Below are 21,452 nucleotides of genomic sequence, written 5' to 3' on the forward strand. Positions count from 1 at the left end.
CTTGGTATTCGAAGAATACCTTTAATGAATGAGGCCCTGCTAACAAAGTGGTGGTGGCAGAGTTTGTTGTGTAAGGATTAACTTTGGTGTAAAGTCCTACTTGTGAAATATGGTAGTGACAGATTTGGAGAAATCACTAAGCCAAAGGCCTCTTAAAGACAGGTGGCAAGGACTTTGCCAGAATTTTTACAAAGCCCTTGAGCACTTTCTTTTAGGGCCGGTTTGGCTCATTGGATTCACATTTCTAGGTGCCATTTTTTTTGAAAAAGCTGGTTCAATTGGTTCGCTTAGAATTGACATTTCCGTTGGAATTGAGATTTCCATGGGATTACTAAATGCTTATTTTAAGCCTAAATTTTGGAAATCTCAATTCCACCAAAATAGGTGGAATTGACATTTCATGGAAATGATCCATTTAGCTGTTGAAGAAAAAAAAATTATTAAAATTCTAGAGAGAAACCATATCAAAGTTGAAAAGGAGAACATATTAAGAAGTTTTAGAGAGGGAAACTATATCAAATTTTAGAGAGAACTTATACGAAAGTTTTTAGAGAGAGAAAATATACAATTTTCTTAGAGAGAAACAATATTAAATTTAAAGTTTTAGAGAGATAAATTATATCAAATTTTTAGAGAAACTATCTCAAATTTAAAGTTTTAGAGAGACCGTATAAAAACTTTAGAGAGAGAAACTATCTCAAATATTAAATTTTAGAGAGAGAAAGTATCTTAAAATTTTAGATAGAGAAACTACATTAAATTTTAAAGAGATTAACTACTTAAAATTTTTTAGAGAGAAATATCTCAAAACATTTAGAGAGAGAAATTATCTCAAATTTTAAGTTTTAGATAGAGTGAGCATATTAAAATTTTAGATACTAGAAACTATATCAAATTTTAGATAGAGAAACTACCAGAAAATTTTTGAGAGAGAAACTATCTCCAATTATGAGTTTTAGAGAGAGAAAATATCTTCGAACTTTAGAAAGAAAAACTATATCAAATTTTAGATGGAGAAAGTACTTGAAATAATTACAGAGAGAAACTATTTTAAAAAAAATTAGATAGAGAAAATATATTAAATTTTAAGTTTTAGAGAGAGAAAATATATTAAAATTTTAAAGAGAGAAACTATATTAAAATTTTAGGGAGAGAAACTATCTCAAATTTTATGTTTTAGAGAGAGATAAACTTTAGAAAGAGAAACTATATCAAATTTTATGTTTTAGAGAGAGAGTATATTAGAATTTTAGAGAGAGAAACTACCTGAAAATTTTAAAGAGAGAAACTATCTCAAATTTTAAGTTGTAGAGAGTAAGCATATTAAAATTTTAGAGAGAGTAACTATATCAAATTTTAGAGTGAGAAAGTAACTAAAACTTTTTAGAGACAGAAATTATCTTAAAATTTTTAGATAGAAACTATCTTAAATTTTAAGCTTTAGATAGAGAAAATACCGTAAAATTTTAAGAGAACTATATCATATTTTAGATAGAGAAACCACCTGAAATTTTTTAGAGAGAGAAACTGTCACACCCCAAGAATTTACAGTACTGTTATTCCTGAGATGTGATAGAGACAACATATATACATCTATTGATAGGACAAATTTACAGTGGCGAGGTCTTACAAAGTAAATAAAGAAAGCTAGCACAACAACAGTAACTTCCAAGGTTGATCTTGACTAGAACTCAAAATGAAACCGCAGTTATCCTGAAAAATGTTTATCATAGTTTGATGAGTTTGGCTACTCAGTAAGTGCTCATCATAATCCTAAAAATAATCATGATTGAAAGATATCAATATTTTCCAAAATGAGATCTATTAACAGAAATGCATCAACAGTTTCACTTTCAATAAATGCATAATTAGGTATAATCCGAATAATTGAAATGCATATAACACTTTAACGGTAGTGCATAATTCAAAGGATTTCACAAAATACCCTACTGGTGTCCCAAGTAGGTCACCTATATACCCCATCAGCGTCCTGAAGGGTCCACTTAATCCCTATCGACGTCCCAGATAGGTCCACTTAATCCCTGCAGGTCCACTTATACCTCACCGACGTACTGAATGAGTCCACTTTATCCCTACCGGCGTCCCAGATAGGTCCACTTATACCTCACCGGCGAACCGGATGAGTCCACTTGCATACTTAAATTATTTTTAAATCTCTTTAAACATTCGAAAGCAGCAATATCATGTACTCAACATATCACTGAAATCATTAATATGAATTTCACTTAAACCATTAATAACAGTCACTTTCTATAACATTTCAAAAATAACCTCAAATATTTTGGGCTCAAATTTAAAAAGGTAGCAGTTTGTAAAGGCATTCTAGCATAATTGCCAATTTAATATGTATAGAAAAACTCTTATAGAAATTCAAGAATACGGAATTATCACAATTTATAGGATATCAATCCACAAATAAACATTTCACAATAATACTATAATCAATTCCAAAAATGTCAATTTTTAAATAATAAGGCAGTCATTTGCACATGAATTTTACAATGTCTAAATATTCAAAACAGTAGAAAGAAATATCACAATTTTACTAAAAGCAGAAATATCACATTTATTTCTAACAATAAACAAGAAAAATAAATAAATTTATTTTTCTAATTTACAGCATTCAAAATTTCTAACATAGATAAAATATCACAATTTTTATTAAAAAGATTATTTTTCAAGATAATGAGGTCACGTGCGCATTAAATATATCGCGCCTAAAATTCATGATAATAAGCAGAAATAATTATTTCATTTTATTTTTAAAAAGAATGAATTATTTTTCGAGACAATGAGGTCACTTACACATAAAACTGATAAAATAAAGATCCTAGACGAAAATATCACTATTTATTAGAAATAGACTATTTTTCAGGAAGACGATGTCACTTACCCACAAATACTTGAGAAGGAGCTTCCGATAAAAATTCGGCTAGAGAGAGGAGTTCACTGTGTTTCGACCAGAGAAAAAAATCTCATAAATTTTTTAAGGTAGGAGTCCTCATCTCTCTGAATTTAAATTCTACTAATATATTATTTTATTCTTTTATTACGTTACAGGTGTGAGCGTTAGGTTACGCTTTAAACGACTAAAGCCCACGTCCTTTAGTGGACGTGGCAAGCGCAAAGAAGCAACAAAGCTTTTAAACGAAAAGCTTTGAAAAGTAGAGATGGTCCCTAAGGACCATCATGTTCAAACGAATCATCATGTATTAAAAGTTTATTTTCTTCTTTTTTTTTTTTCTTTTTTCAAAAGTTTAGGATTGTTACAGAAACTATCTCAAATTTTAAGTTTTAGAGAGAAAAAGTATCTCAAAATTATAGAGAGAGAAGCTATATCAAATTTTAGAGAGAGAAAGTGTATAAAATTTTTAGATAGAGAAACTATTTCAAACTTTTAGAGATAGAAATTATTTCAAATTTTAAGTTTTTGAAAGAGAGTGCATTAAAATTTCAGAGAGAGAAACTATCTTAAAATTTTAGAGTTTATTAAAATTTTAGAGAGAGTAACTATATCAAAGTTTAGAGTGAGAAAGTAACTAAAATTTTTTAGAGAGAGAAATTATCTTAAAATTTTTAGAAAGAAACTATCTTAAATTTTAAGCTTTAGATAGAGAAAATACCTTAAAATTTTAAGAGAACTATATCATATTTTAGATAGAGAAATCCCCTGAAATTTTTTAAAGAGAGAAACTATCTCAAATTTTAAGTTTTAGAGAGAAAAAGTATCTCAAAATTATAGAGAGAGAAGCTATATCAAATTTTAAAGAGAGAAAGTGTATAAAAGTTTTAGATAGAGAAACTATCTCAAATTTTTTAGAGATAGAAATTATTTCAAATTTTAAGTTTTTGAAAGAGAGTGGATTAAAGTTTGAGAGACAGAAACTCTCTTAAAAATTTTAGAGAAAGAGAAATAATTTGCATTTCCAAGAAAAAGATATTCCTTACAATCCAAATAGGGAATTTGCATTTCCTTGATATCTACCGCATGCGATCCAAACTGGGAATTTGCATTTCTAAGAAATGTCAATTCGAACAAATCTCAATTCCAAGATTGACATTTTTCAGGATTGAAAAATCCAAAGATCCAAACAAGCTCTTAAATAAAAAAAAATATTTTATTTTTAGAGGTTAAGGATAAAATGCTTAAAGAGAGCGGTAGTAATACAATGGTCTTTCACAAGATTGCTAACTGTAAACAATAATACAAATATGCGTATGCGAGGACCCTACAAGGTGGGTGAATGAATTGAGCACTTTTAGTGGCATGTTCTCAAAGACGAATCAGATTTTTCCTAGGATAGTGAACCTAAACTTTCAAATCATCCCCTCGGAGAGGGAGGAGTGGTTAGAGTGACGGTTTCAAGAAGAAATCTGCAAGGCAATAGCCGGCCTCAATCACGAAAGGGATCTGGTTCCCGATGGTTTCCTGGTGTTGCTCCATGAATTTTGGTACACGGTTTCCCAGTCTCTGGAATTCTACGATATGAGCATCATAAATGGTACATGAAGGCCACCCTTTATATCTTGGGTGCCAAGATTAACGGAGGTAAATGAGCTCAAGGACTTCGGACCCATAAGCCTCTATAGCAGTTCTTATAATCCTGGCCAAAGTCCTAGCAATCTAGGTTTGAGAGGTTCTCAGTTTAGTTACGCTAACTCGAGGTGCCTTTGTGATTTTTGGATGGAACATTAGTAGCTCATGAATGTATTCTCTCCAAACTAGTCTAAACATCGAAGCCTAATATTCAAGCTCAATTGGTGAAAGGCCAAGGGATCCTATTGATTTGGACCTTCTCGACCAAGTTCTAGAGTTTAGGAGCTTTTGTAGTAGATGGAGAAAGTAGATTTCGGGTGTCCATAACTCCGTACTTCTTGGTCCTTGCAATGAACGCCCGTGGGATTTCTTCCCTTCATCGAGAGGTTTGTGCCACAACAAAGAAACATTCAGCAGGCCCATCTCCAATCTTTACTTATCAGTTTCTCCTAATTTGGATGGCGATCCCTCTCCAGGAATTCGATTCCCTACTCCCGAAGAATGAGCGTTACCCCATGTTGGAGGGAGCATCTACTTCATAGGTGTCTTTCAATAGGTCAACAGGGAAACAGATTTTTAAATTAGCATTTATCAAAAGAAGAGTTTTGAAATGCTTTCAAAATCATATTTAATGGTGTCCAACTAATTAAAGTATCGCTGTGAATACTTGAGAGAGAAGAATAAGTAGTGGTACATGTAGAGATGGATGCAGAGGAAGCCAAAAGAAGAGCAATGTGACCCCTAATTCATGTGGGGCTGCTCTCAAAGATATATTTAGGGAAAGTATATAATAAGATCATTTACTTTGGCTAGATGGTGGTCACAACAAATCTTGAGCGTTGGATGTAAAATCAAGTGGCTTCATTTATTTCATTGATCAAGTTCAAATTTCAAAAGAATTTTTTTTGAACTTTGTGACACACCGAAACTATCAGATTTCACATCGGATGATTGTAAGTAATTGTGACCTCCCCGTTCCAAAAGTAAATTGTCTCATTGTATACAATAATTTTTAACCCTAATTAATTAAGGATTAGACAAAGGTACAAATAAATCCATACATTACATTTTGTTTCCTTTACAAAAATAAGTTACAACAATATATATAATTACCAATACCCCTTATCAATTATGACTATCACAACTCTGGTGACAAACGGTATGGGATTTTGGCCGGTCATTCTCTTAAAAAGTGTGACACACGTTACGTAATCCTCTCTTGTTACATTTATTTGCTCTCACTACTTTTTCTTTTTTTTCCTTGGAAACAAGAGAGGTATGTGAAAAAAGCGCAAGACTCAATTATATCATTTCACTGAAATACTATCCTTTATTATCATTTAGAATGTTAGATGAAATATATTTTTAGCATATTATTGTGATTTATAATGAGAAGAATCAAGTAAATAATTAAGAATTATAACTCCCATTTTTTTTTTAAATTTATTTGAAAGTATAATGAATATTGTTTTGATATCAAAAATTTTTGCATCCAAATATTCTTTAAAAAATTATGATTAATCTCTTATTTTTTAAAAAAAATTCTATTTTTAAATATTCATTTTATGGGAGTTACCCATGTATTAAACGCCTAACAAGCAATGATCCCCCACTCCTATTCCCACCTTTATAAGAACTATAAGCTTTACAATTCAAACCTCTCAAACCTCCTCCGGGGCTTCATTTAATGAAGATGGGACCTCTTCATTTAATAACGATGGGACCTCTCAAATCTCTTATTTATTTTTTATATATGGAGGTCACAATCAATTTTTTTTTTAAAATTTTAAAATAGGTGATTGTAAGAGTGTCATTGATTAGACATAAGATTTTCAAAAAAAAAATTGTCCGACTTCGTGACTCACCCCAAACCATCCAATTTAATATGTAATTAATAAAAATAATTATAACTACGATGTACAAAAGATAAATGGTCATTTTATGAACAATCCCTTTAAAATATATGGATGATACCATGGTAATCACTTATACGAACTACTAAAAAGTTGATCACTTGAGGTCATTCATTAAATTGTTCGAGGCATCCACAAGACTCATGGTAAATACGGCTAAAGCCCAAGATGATTAGCTTTTGTTGGCCAGTAGGCTTGGCTGAGGGAGATAAAGTGATAAACCCTTCCTTTACTTACCACTCCGCTCAGCAAAGCATTCAAATCACAATAGAATGCGGTAGTGGAAATTCTGATTGCATGGAAAAGCGACATTTTTATCACTTTAGGTCCACAAATAAGATCCCACTTTGCCAAGTGGAATTTATTTGACCTTTCATGCAGAAGCTCTAAATCCAATGGATTAGATTTTTTAAAAATAAAGTACGAAACCCATTCCACAAGAAAAAAAAGATTTAAGTCGTTCACCAGAGTTACCTCTCTAACCTCAACAAAAACCAAGTCGAGCAAATCCTTTAAACTACTCTCCCTTTATTCTCTTTACTTCTGGCAATCATTACCAACAACACCATATAAAAACGTGAAAGCAATGAAAAACTGATTTTCTCTCTAACTAATAAGAAAAACAATCCAAAATCTCATGAGAATCGCTTCTCTACAAGAAACAAACATTTCAATCTCTATAGGAAACAAACATCTCAATCTCCAAGAACACGCCTCTAAATCTCCATGAGGTACCATTACAATGTTTCTCTTTATAGAAAACTCTATTCTCTAAGTGAAAACCTTAATTCTTACGCAACATCTCAATCTTCAGAAACACACCTCTCAATCTCCAGGAACACACCTCTCAATCTTCTGAAGTCTACGAGAGGCACCATTACAATATTTCTCTCCATATGAAGCTCTCTTCTCTAAGTGAAAACCTTAAATCTTATGTACAGGAAGCATCTCTTTCTAGAAGAAACTGGAATTCTCATATGGTGACCCAAATAGGATACACATTTTTTTCTCTAAAAATAACCTATTATATAGAAAAAATAGACTCGCCAAAAAGGCTCACGTGATGACCCCTTCTATTCCTTTATTTATAGAAAACTAATCTTTATCTCTTTAAATATAGGTCCTCATATTCATCCTAATCTAAATAGAATTGTCTCAATAACCAACTCGTAAAGAATATCTAATTGGTTAATATCAATCCCACAAAATAAAAAAATATCTCAATCCCACCTAACATATGAAAGCTCAACGCTACATAATTTGGGAATATCTTAATCCCATATAATATGGGATTTTGTTAAGTTGGTGATTTTGGATAGCATCTAATGTAACCATCTTGACATTGATATCAAAATCACCTACTCACTATGTCTAAACTCTTCATCTTTTACTAAATAAATTTTTTCATCATTCTTGTTGAAAATAGTGTTTTTTATTAAACTTTTCCACCTCGAACTTGCATCTTAAATTTTTCCTGTCATATCGAAAACCCCAAACCAGGCTTTGATATTATTTGTTGTTTGATACTATTTGTTGTGTGTGCGGAAGCTCTAAACTGAATGGGTTGATTTTTGACCAATAAAGTATGAGAAATAAAACATGAAACACATACCACAATAACAAAAATATTTATTATGTTAATCCAAAAAAATTACATCCATGAGCACGGTAAAACCAAATCGAACAAACTCTTTTACTTACTGTGCTCGAGCGTGGCATCCTAATACATGAAAAACCACATTACTTGTAGATCTAGTAGGGTTCTCCACGACTAACTCCTTACTATATTAGATTTCTGATTGAGCCAATCCTCTTCTCACCAACTTAGGGTTAGACTTTTCAAAACAAATCTTATCCCGAATATCTATACTTTTTCTTTAAAAAAAAAGAAAAGTACGTGTGTTTTATTAAAATAATAAACAAAATACAACAGACGAGGAAAAACAAGGAAAGACCTAAAAAGAGGAAAGAGAAATAGTAGACAAGAAGAGAGCTTCTACGGGGATGTTGCAAGTTTAGCTAGTTGGTTGAATAGAGAACACAAAACAATTTAATTTCATTAAAAATCCTTTCAAATGACACTTTAAAAACATTGAAGCACATCCCAAAACTGCCTTGGGTCCCATCATTCATTAAACCAACCCAAGAAACCCATGGCCTCCAAGTCTGCCATGAAAGCCCGCATAGAAGTGCACAATGTAGCAACAGATTCTAGCTGTCTACATCCCAAGGATAAGTTTATGGGTCATATAGACCAAGCACCGATGACTATTAGCTTCTTTTTTGCTTTTTTTTTTTTTCTTTTAATATACCATATGACTATTAGCTTTTTTTCCTTTTTTTGTCAACAATACTATAAATGTTGTTAATATTGTGACAATATGCACATCTAGTATGCGTCTAAAGACATATGATTGCCATCATATACCTTATGACTCTAGATACAGGCCGGGTCTAGCTAGACTCAGACCTGGGCCGAATACTATTTGAGTAGAAAATTTGGACCCCATACCCAAACCCAAAGTCGGGTCCACCTGTCCCGTCTCGGGTTTGGTCGGATCTATTGCCCACCTCTAATAAGAGCCTTTTTTACCTCCTAGCTCCACCTCGACAAGGTGCATGTAAACCCTCTTTGATACGGCAAATCATTGAAACTAAGCCTATCTAGCCCATGGTGCGGAACCACTCTTCTAGTCAAGGCCTGTCCGCACACCGATGCAAGAGTAATAGTGCATTCTATGTCCCAGTTGGGGACAGCGCTAATGGCTTGTTTCATCCAGTAGTGCCTACTCATGCCCGCCCTAATGGTCTATTTCATCCAGTATAGCTCATCTACCCTAATGGCCTATTTCATCCATGTAGGGGAGGTTCACATAACGAATGTCATCCATGCAAGTCTAACACTCGCACCTCAAAGTAGGAAGGCTATCAAACATAAAAGCATAATACAAACTCATGAGAATACAATAAGGGCCCGTTTGAATCGGACGAAGTAAGAATCTTAACTATTTGAAATCCATGGAAATCTATAGATTTTCAATATTAAAGATTTTTGTAATGGATTCTTCAAATCTCTTGTTTGGATAAATTATATAAAATTTATGGATTTCTTGCAATCACTTCTATGTCCATTATTTGAAACAAAACCATACAATTTCTCTCTTTAAAATTTTTATATACTTTCCCTCTTTAAAACTCAAAAATTTGGGATAGTGTATCTATAAAAATTTTGAGATAGTTTCTCTATCTAAAATTTGATATGGTTTGTCTCTCTAAAATTAAATATATTTTCTATTTAAAATTTAAAATTCGAAATTGTCTATCTAAAAATTTTGAGATAATTTTTCTCTCTAAATTTTTTTGGTGATTTACTCTATCTAAAATTTAATATAGTTTTTCTTTCTAAAGTTTTAAGATACTATCTCTAAAATTTAAAATTTGAGATAGTTGCCCTCTTCAATAATTTCAAGATAGTTTTTCTTTTTAAACAATTTTAAGTAGTTTCTCTCTTTAAAATATGATATAGTTTTTCACTCAAATTTTAATATACTTTTTCTTTATAAAAGCTAAAATTTGAGATAATGTCTCTCTAAATTTTTTGTAATAGTTTATTTTTCTAAATATATTATATACTTTCTCTCTCTAAAATTTGATATAGTTACTCCTTTAAATTTTGAGATGCTTTCTCTCTATAAAACTTCAAGTTTGAGATAGTTTCTCTCGGTAAAATTTTGAAATAGTTTCTCTAATTAAAATTTGATATAGTGTCTCTCTAAATTGTGATACTTTCTCTCTCTAAACATTAAAATTTGAGATACCTTCTCTCTCTAAAACTTTTATGTACTTTCTCTATTTAAATTTTGATATAGTTTATCTCTTGAAAATTTTAGTATACTTTTTCTCTCCAAAACATAAATTTTGCGATAGTTTCTCTCTCCAAAAATTTTGAGATAGCTTCTTTCTCTAAATTTTTTTAGGTAGTTTCTCTCTCTAAAATTTGCTATAATTTCTATTTCTAAAATTTTAATATATTTTCTCTTTCTAAAATTCAAAATTCGAGATAGTTTCCCTCTAAAACTCAAAATTTGAGATAGTTTCTCTTTCTAAAAAACGAGATATTTCTCTCTCTAATTTTTTTTTTTTTTGGTCGTTTCTATTTCTAAAATTTATAATAGTTTTTTTCTAAAATTTTAAGAATACTTTCTCCCGCTACAATTTTAAGAATATTTTCTCTCTCTAAAACTTAAGATTTGATGTAGTCTCACTGTAAATTTTTTTGAAATAGTTTTTACTTCTAAAACTTTTTAGGTACTTTCTAAAATTTTTATATAATTTCTCTCTCTAAAAATTAGAATATGATATTGTTTCTCTCTCTAAAAATTTCGAAATAGTCTCTCTAAAAAATTGAGATGGTTTCTCTCTCTAAAATTTTCTTGTACTTTCTCTCTCTAAAATATGATAGTTTCTCTTTAAAACTTAAATTTTGAAATAGTTTCTCTCTCTAAAATTTTGAGAGAGTTTATCTCTCTAAAACGTTTTGGTACTTTCTCTCTCTAAAAGTTAAAATTTGAGATACTCTCTCTTTCTCTAAAATTTTGAGATACTTCATCTCTCTAAAAACTTTGGTACTTTTTCTCTCTAAAATTTTAAGGGAAAAATTCGTATAAAATCTTAATTCTTCGTATTATTTTATGGTAGACCCTCCTTGCGTTTTTCTTTCATGCGGCATAAGAAAACCCCTAAAGATTTTACCATACCCTATCATCTCTTATCTTACTCTTGTATTGATTTTTGATCATAAAAATTAGCCCCAACAAATCTTTTTATACTATTTCAACCTAAAAATATTTTTTATAGGTGGAGTGGGAAAAAGAGGGTTAAAAAAAAATTTTCGGATGAAATGATATAAAAAGATTTGTTGGAGCTAATTTTTATGGTCAAAAGTCAATAAAAAAGGGAGATAAGAGATGAGGGGGTACGATGAAATCCTTAGGGATTTCCTTATATCACTTGAAAGAAAAACGGAAAGAAGGTGTATCATGAAATAATATGACGAATTAGGATTCTATACGAAATTTTTCCAAATTTTAACATACTTTCGCTCTCTAAAATTTTAACATACTTTATCTCTCTAAAATCTTGAGATAGTTTTTCTCTCTAAAAATTTTGACATAGTTTTTTTCTTTAAAAAATTTAAGTACGTTCTCTCTCTAAGACTTTCATATGTGATGAATATTATTGTGTTTCGGATCGAGGGAGCCAATGAGTGAAATCCATGGGCTTTGGAAATGCCGAAAAACCGCATTTAGTGTGGAAAAAAAGTCATGGAAAAATATGTCTTATTTCGATAATTTTCTTTATTTTAAGTATCCTAGTCATTAAACAATCCAAACAATGGATTTTGACAATATCCAAAATATTAAGAATCCATGCCTTAAAATCCATGTACCAATCGGGCCCTAAAAGATTATATCAAAGAATCAAGTGCTTAGGATTTGGAAGGACACAAAAGCCTAACTTGAAATAATATGGATGTTCTTTTGAAGTGGGTTATGAAAGAAATAAACAATTATCAAAATAAAGAAAATAAAGGTGAAAAATGAATAAGATTACCCGGAGTAGACATCAGTTGATCAAGATGAAAATCAGAATAAATCCTCGGAAAGGATGAACAAGATTGGAGGGAGTGCCATTGGAATCAAAGGACGATGTGAAACGACAAGAAACGAAATGGAAAATGTTTTGAGTAGGGATTGAGGGCTCCATTGCTCTGATTTTGGGTCTCTAGGGTCGGAGTCTCTTAGAAAATGGTAGGAAAACTGACCAACCTTTCCTTTTCTAGGCCCCCCCCCCTTCCTGGAATAAAAACAACGTGTATTTATAAGCAAGGGGGCTAAATGATGAGGCGTACAAGGCCGCATGGTGGCCATGTGCAGCCGTACACTAGTTGCATGTAGCCACTTGCTTGTGTAAAAGGTCATGCATCAACTGCAAGCAAGTGGCCACATGCAGTTGACCGTATCTGTATGCTTGGTACCAGCGATCGCAAGTGGACCGCATCTGGCCATATGCTGGTGGAAAGCTATTGTGCATTGGCCAAACACGGCCAAACACGGCCATATGCTGGTTATGCATAGCTCTATGCTGGCGGTGTGAGGCTTATTCAGGCCACATTGTCCAGACTACTTAAATATCATAATGGAAAACGTTATTATAAGGTTGCAACCTTAAATGTAGAATTAAAGATGCACCTCAAAAATCTATCGGAAAAGGTTATTTTAACGTTGAAAAACTTTGTAATTGATTATCTCAACATCGAGATGTATGAATATAAAAAAAAAAGATTTTGAGTCCCAAAAATAGTGTATCTTGCAACATATTATCTAGACAGTCTATTTTCAAGATCTTGCTTATAGATCTACTTGAATTTAACCATTTTTGGGGTTTAAAATTTTATAAGCAGATATGATAATAAATTTTAGGGAAAATTACGTATATTTCTGTTATAGTTTCAGTTATTACCAAAATAACAAATTGTGTCAATTATTACTGGAATGTTCGTTTTTTTCACTTCATTACGAAAAATTTTAAAAAAAAGACTTTTTTACCCTTTTTCGGTTTTTGAACAACTGATTTCGTTGGATTTTTTGTTGTTTACAAACCAAAAATAGAACATCAATGATTGTTCAACATCCGAAAATAACCTTGCTTTCGGTTGTTGAACAACCGAAAATAGGACAGAAGCTTGGAATTTGCATCCTCATTTTCGGTTGTTCAATAACTGAAAATATAACATTTTCTGTTGTTCAACATCTGAAAATGCATTGTTTTCGATTGTTGAACAGCGAAATTAGGACTGTGTATTCTAAAATCTTGCTGGAATACGCAGTCTTATTTTTGGTTTTGTAACAACGATAATAAAGCATTTTTAGTTGTTCAACATCCGAAAATGTCTTGTTTTGGTTGTTGAACAACCGAAAATAGGACAGAAGCTTGGAATTTGCAATCTTATTTTCTACACTAATAAATAAAAAAATGTTTAAAATATTTAAACAGGCCTCACAATTTTTGGTTGTTAAGAACCGAAATGAGCATATTTTCGGTATTTGAACAACTGAAAAGCAAGCGAATTCAGTTGTTCAAAAATCGAAAAAGGGTAAAAAAGTCCTTTTCTAAAAAAATTTCATTATGAAGTGAAAAAAATGGACATTCCAATAATAATATAAGCTATTTGGTATTTTGGTAATACACTAAACTATAACAGATATATACATAATTTTCCCTAGATTTTAAGATAATCCTAAGTGTTTTTACACCAAAATTACATGTTATGATAGAGGGAAAATTACATACATATCCGTTATACTTTGCGCTATTACGGATGTACCAAATAGTTTTTGTTATTACATATATATCCGTTTTTTACCTTTTATAACACAATTTTTTTAAAAAGATGACTTTACCTTTTTTCAGATGTTGAAGAACCGAATTGGAGGGTTTTTCGGATGTTCAACATCCGAAAATAGGCCGAACGTTTAACGTTCACATTCCCATTTTCGAGTGTTGAATATATGAGTTGAAGGGTGTTTCGGATGTTCAACATCCAAAAATGGTTTCGGATGTTGGACATCCGAAAATGTCATATTTTTTATGTTCAACATCTAAAAATATGACTTTGAATTTCCAAAAAGTCTTTGAAATTTCGCAGTCATTTTCAGATGATGAACATCTGAAAATATGACATTTTCAGATGTCTAACATCCGAAACCAATTTCAGATAAAATGTCATATTTTCGGATATTCAACATCTGAAAATGTGATATTTTCGGACGTCGAACATCCGAAACCAATTTCATAAGGAATACAATGTATCAACACAACCCTTCAATTCGGATATTCAACACCCGAAAATAGGAATGTGAACGTTAAATTTTCGGCCTATTTTTTGATGTTAAACATCTAAAAAACCCTCCAATTCGGTTGTTCAACATCCGAAAAAGGGTAAAGTTATCTTTTTAAAAAATTGCTTTATAAAAGATAAAAAACGGACATACATATAATAACGGAAACTATTTGGTAAATCCGTAATAACGTAAAGTACAATGGATATTTATGTATTTTTCTCTATGATAAAATTTGAAGGTGCGTCATAATTGGATTGTTTGAGGTTGCAAACTTATAGAAACCACACCCTTTGGTAATTCATATCTGAAAGGTATTATGGACGCAGACAAGAAAATACGAACCATTTGAAAGTCGTCTCGGTTTACTACCCGATGGTTTACGTTTAGTTCAAATTTTGCATTGGTTTTCCAATGGGAATGTGTTGATAAAATGATGGTATGGTTAAAGACTATGTTAGTGCTCTGGTGCGCCTACAATTTATAGGTAGGCTGCTTTGGGTTCACTGGGTTCCTGTAACTGGGCTAGGATCGGACATCCTGCGAATTGATCAGGAACAAGAGCTGAAACTACCTCTCTTTATTGGTTTTTCAATCAGCAAAGAAGTGGACAGTTGAAGGTGGAAGAATTATGCAGATTCAAGTCACTTCACAGGAGTCACATGTCCATTCAGATATTAGGTCTAAGCTTAGGGAATGGTTCATCCTCATCACCAGATATAAATCGGATGACAACATGAGTTCCAGTTGAAGGAATGTTGCTTCATCACAACTTGACAGAGGACTGAAAGATGCAAGTTTGCTATGAAGAGTATCTGCTAGATTCGAAATCGAAACAAAAAGAAGTGTCTATAGGTAGGAACGGAATAGCACACTACAAAATCAGGCCTGAACCAAAATATAAGGAACTCTAAAATTCCAGTCCTCCGTTGATCTGCCTCTTGGGTTTGGTCTATACTTAACGAAAACAAAGGAGAGAGGGGGCAAAAGAAGATTGAGCAAAGCCCAAATTTTCTGAATCCCTAAATTCCAACCCGAATGTTTGAAGACACCCTCCAAATTCTTTTAGGACCAAAATACAAATTACACCTATGTGGCTCAAAATATTAAATGTACGTTATAAGTTCCCTTTATAGCCCCATATCTCTCATCCCAATATAGATCTATGCCTTTAGGAAACCTGTTTTCCCTTATCTAACTTGATGAACGAATTTCTCAATCATGTTCTATCATATAATTAGATTTATCCATCAAAACCAATTATTTAAAAAACGCCGGGTTGGCATGGAATCGCCCGATCTGACTCGAGAATTGTTCACCCATTCTGGTTCTACTCATATATAAGAAAAAGATTGAGTCTAGAAACCGCCGGTTCCGGATAGTTAAAATGGTGATTCTCTACAATAAAATGGCGATCATGAACATCGATTCACCGACTCGACCAGTATTTGGCTGGTTCACTATTTTTTTTACAAAGTGCAACGGTGATCCGAATTGTCGATTCATTGATCCTGACCAATTTTCACCGTACCCTATCTGGGTCACAAATCCGTTTTTAAATCAAGATCAATATCCTGATTTTCGGTGGTATTCTCCTCTACAATCTACAGCTCCCCTATCCCATAGACATATGTATACCACAGAAAAGGCTTACTCCAACGTCAAAACTTTATACCTTTTATCTAGTCTTGTGCACTTATATAATCTCATATGAAGATCTGGCGCCCGTTCAAATATCATATATCTTGTCTCAGTTCTATTTTATCAGTTTTTGCTTGATTTTCTTCATTGTTTTTTCATTTACTATTTTTAGTTTTAGTCATTATTTGATTTAGAATTCTTCATTGTTATTTGATTTACTATTTTAGTTTTAGTCATTTATTTGATTGAGAAAGAACTATATGTACTTTCTTTCAAATCATAATTATATTCCTTTTGTTTCCTTAGATTTGAACGTGCATGGTAATCACCATATAAATGGCGTATAGCAGTGCTCTTTTTTCTTTTCTTTTTTTTTGCTTTCTTTTTTCTTAGATGAATGTTAATAGTCACTTTCATTAATAAATAGAGAGAAGCTCAAAAGAGAAGATGAAATAAAGAGACGAGCTCTCTACTTCCAAAAGATGACCAGTCATACTAAAAAAACACAAACAACCCTGAATCCCTTCCCTTGTGGACCCTAAAAAATAGCAACCCCTAAGCCACATAAAGTAAGTTGAGTAGGCAACAAAGTCCTTGGCAATCCCCACTCAAACCTAACCACATGTCATAACTCTCAACAACAGCAACAGCCAGCCATCGCATCCAACTGTAACCTCAGAGGCCAGGGTTCGTCAAAGCACCAAACTAACTGCGCCTATTAAAAGATGAGTAAGAACCTAGCGGCGAAGCAATGAGGATTGAGGCACCACCAGACACGGCGTAAAAAGGCTATGAAAGCGGCAGTACAGCGGAAATCCCACATAGAAATGAGACTTAAAAAAGGCTAAAATTGTTACATGCCACTCCAAGGGCTCGTTTTCTTTCTCAAACAAATCTTTCTAATTTCTCTAAAGTTCCCTTTGACATATAAAAGTTCATAAAGTAATCTTTCAACAAAATTTTCATCTTTTTGTTAAAACATGAAAGATTAAGTGGGGGCAAGGGGGTTTAGGAGCTTAATTGTTCATAATTTTTTTTATTGATCACTATTCACTATGCATAATATAAAAACATTCGCACTCTTTCTTTACACTAGCTCCCCTTCGGTCCTTCTCTCTGAGTCTCCTCCCCTTTGGCTGAAAGAAAGCTTTCCAATTTGGGGAAAAGTTTCACGTTTGATACGCAAGAACTTTTATTTCTTTCTAAAAGATATCTTCCAACAAAGTTTAAATTTCTTTGTTAAAACATAAAAATTTAAGTTCCGAGGAAGGGGTAAGAACTCAATCTTTCATAACGTTTTTGTCACTATTCACTATTAACTATTTACAACATAATATGTTATATAATATTTTATTTATATATTAAATAATATATTTGATATATAAATTATATTTCAATAATATATAATATTAATGAATAAATGATATTTTATATAAATACTATAATATTAGTATTATTAATATAATATAATATTACTATAACATAATACTATATAATATTATATTTTATATTACATATTTATGATATTATATATAAGATATAAATATCTAATATTATACTATATTATATTATGTTATATATTATATATTTATATTTATATTGTTAATATATATTTGTTATCAAACACAATACCTAGAACTTTGTTAGCATTCCAGCAGGTTATCAAACACAGTACCCGGAACTTTTTTAAACATTCCATAACAAAACATTCCACTTCTAAAAGAGATAGAAAAGTTTTTCTTTCTGAAAGATATCTTTCAACCAAACAAACGCGTCCTAAAGGAGATCTAAGACCCAAAACACTTATCTCCACAATAGAGTTCCTCCTAGCCAAGAAACTGACCGACCCCATCTTAAGCATATATCATGGCAAGATAAAATGGACCTCCAATTCCTCGAGGAAACTTTGAGGGCCTAATAAAGTCCAACAATAAGGTGACAAACCCCCTAAATAGGATATCTCCATCTTAGATGTTAACCTAATCATGGAGAATTGAGAGTCGGGGAAGAGGAAAAAGGCAAGAAGCAAAAGAACTGATCACAAATGAATGCGGAGAGTAGACAGAGATGGGCAAAGACAAAGGATGGACATCAAAAGGGATTGACCAAAGGGACAAGAGGGGGACACTCAGGAGAGAGGGGGAGAGAATCCCCGAATCCCCCAACCAAAAGACACTCTCTCTCCCTAATAAAAGAAGGGTTCGTGTGGAGGAGACTGAGAAAGAAGGACCGATGAGGAGCTAGTGTAAAGAAAGAGGGTGGAGATCAAAATAGCAGTATTTTTATATACTTGGTACTTTTGTATACATTTGGTGTTACGTCTCACTTACTTCACGGGACTGTCTACAAAGCGACCATTTATCATCCCACAAAGCGACCATTTATCTTTGGACGTGGTTAGCATGCGCCCAAGCCCGCACATGTACAAATACGGGCTTGGCGATAAATATGTTTTTTAAACATAATTGGATCCTAATTTTTGGAGAATATATAATCTTTAGCATACAGATCATGAATATGAAAAAATAAATACATTTTGAGAACTAGAAATAATAATTGTATTAAGAAAAAATTTGAAACGTTAGTTACAATTGTTTTTAGATATACTACTTAGTTGCATTCATCTTCAAGATGGATGCTTCAGTCCGCATGAAACAATTGTTCTTTATCTTTTATACATGGACATCACAATCATTCTTGTCTCTTAAATTTCAAAATGGGTAGTTATAAGAGTGTCAATGAATAGACACAAAATTCTAAAAATATATTCTCGGGCTTCGTGACTCACCCCAAGCTATTTAATTAGACATTTAATGTGATCTTCATATAAAAAAGATAAATGGTATATTCGTGGAAATTCCCCTTATCTATCTTAGATTGAATTCTCATAAACTTTATTTGCTTTTTTAAAAAATATCCAAGGTCCAAAACCTTCCACACAAAATGGATCATACAATAAAATCCATAGGATTATCTATCACCAATTGGGCAACGATGGAGGGGACCAACCTCCTGTTAGATTTCAACCACCGTACTTTTTCTCCATAATGAGTTAAACCATATGACCACGTTTGTAATTATGGTTCCTATGGATCATATTATCTTTCTAGAGAAAATATAAAATATGGTACACCATGTACCTTCGATTTCTAAAAGAGGCGTGAAGAATGGAGCTGCAAATGAACTACGTTGACCAAGAGCAACCTTGACATGATCCTCTTAATTATGTGTGGCTTGTTTAGGTCCAGGATGGACCTCACTAGGCCCAAATCTGATGGACCTAGGCCTAGGCTGGTCCATGCAGCGTGTCCAAACTAATCTCAGATAAGATTTACATGGTCATCACCATGTCGACCCAAATCCAGCCTTGCCCTCCCAATTTAGGTAGGCCCTGACTCGGAACTCCCATTTCAGGTTGGCTCAGAACTCTGACCTAAACCTAACTCAACAGGCACAACTAGACCTGGAAAAGATCCTGATTAGGTCCAATCGCCAAACCCTGACCTGATCCACCGGGTTCACATGGTGAGTCCAATCTGGAAATCCGATCACATCCCCCAAGCACTATTTGCAGCTACAGCACTAGCTACCCTTTCTTCTGAATGACTTAAAAAAAGAAAACTAACGATCTATTCGGACTACGTAATCTCTGAAGTATGCACCCTTCCCTATATTTTTTGTAGATAGAGAATTGGTACTCCATGTTCAACTATTACACACGTACACACACATCATAGGACAGGAAATGTGTGTTCATGGTACACTATACACCAGAATCATAGATTATAGTTGTTTTATCAATTTGGAAAACGGTTTAACGGGGCAGCAGCCATATCAAAATAAGTAAAGCCTCACCTGATAACTCATCAAAAATTGTAATTCAAGTGTTGAAAAACCTTTCACTCGATCATCTCAGCTTGGACATTATATTTATGAAAAACATATAGGGTTTCAAATTATAGAAATAGTGTATATTGCAACAAATCATCTAGACCATCCATTTTTTTCCGTAAAAATAAATGTCCAAAGATATACAAGATCTGTATTATTTTTTGAGTTTCAAACTTTATTGTCAATGTTAAAAATTGATTTTTGAGTCATCATGAACATTTTCGATGTTCAGTCCCAATAAAGAAAGTTAATAACTAAATAAAAATTGTCTTTAAATCATACGAGGGACTTAAGAACTATAGACCAAGTCATCTGGTGACATGCTACCTTGATAATCCTATTGATGAATCCCCTTCACCTTCCATCCCTATTTTTCTATCCATTTCTCTATCTTTTCTAGAGAACACATTTCATTTTGTGAGAGACATATTTATTTTGTAACTCTTATGTTCATAATCTATAAGAGTTGAGATCCAAGTATAACTCGTGCTTAATTTCCTTTAAGTGAGCTAATTAAGATAGACAAGTTATCACGAAACTGTTAATCTTATGTAAGAAGTTAAACCTGTCATTAGTCAACTAATGATTTAGACATCCGAGCATCCCCAAAATTTGGTAAAAGATAACTAAAAATTAAATAAATTTTGTTTTTTTATATTATAAAAAATAAATTTTTACATACTGGGTTTTCTTTCGATGGCTATTTGATTTTTCTTTGGAGTGATACATTCTATTAAAACTAAAAAATAAATCTATATATAATTGTCTCGTGATGACCCTATGATATTTCATATATACCCTTTTGTACCATTATTAAAAAGTAAATTTCCCATATAAAAAAAAGGTCCACAGTTCGAGGTGACGCTTTATTTTGGTTTTTCGAAGCCCAGATCCTATGGAAAGTTCATCCAATGAATTGTGCTATAGTTTCTCTCTCTTGCCGTAGGACAATAAAGATCGGTATTTTCTCTCTCATAGGAATATACTATAAATGTAGGGGCTTTGGGCTGTTTGAATCATGAGAGAGAGAGAGGCAGTCCTGTGCTTTAGCTTACATAACAAAAACAGATGATGTTGTAACTTGTAAGCATTCTGGTGCGAGAGAAAGGCCTCCTCCAAGAGAGAGGTAGAGTTTGGGAATGGGTCATCGCATGGGTAGAGAGAAGATTTGTAGAGAGAGAGGATGTAGTTGATTAATAAACATGTACCTTGATGAGAGAGAAAGGTTGTCTGCTAGAGAGAATAGAGAAAGTCAGGCATGAAACATGACTCTTTCTCTCTCTACTTTGTAGAGAGAGAGAGTGAGATACGCCGTATGCATATGCGTGGTGAGAAAGAAAGACAAACAATTGAAAGGTGGGTTTTAAATTCATTATTTAAAACGGGCATGCCCACTTGCAAGCCAACTTGCACCCCTATTCAAAACCCACCTCCAACTTGCATCTCTTTTTCTTTTCCATGCAACTTGCACCCTCAAGTGGCCCAAATACGGCTTTATTTAAAGGGAAAAGTTTACGTAGACCCCAGCCTCTAAACAATCACGTTCAA

This window comes from Amborella trichopoda, chromosome 8 (genome assembly GCF_054954075.1).
Source record: "Amborella trichopoda isolate Santa Cruz 75 chromosome 8, AtrichopodaSantaCruz75HAP2 v2.0, whole genome shotgun sequence".
In the NCBI taxonomy this organism is placed as follows: Eukaryota; Viridiplantae; Streptophyta; class Magnoliopsida; order Amborellales; family Amborellaceae; genus Amborella; species Amborella trichopoda.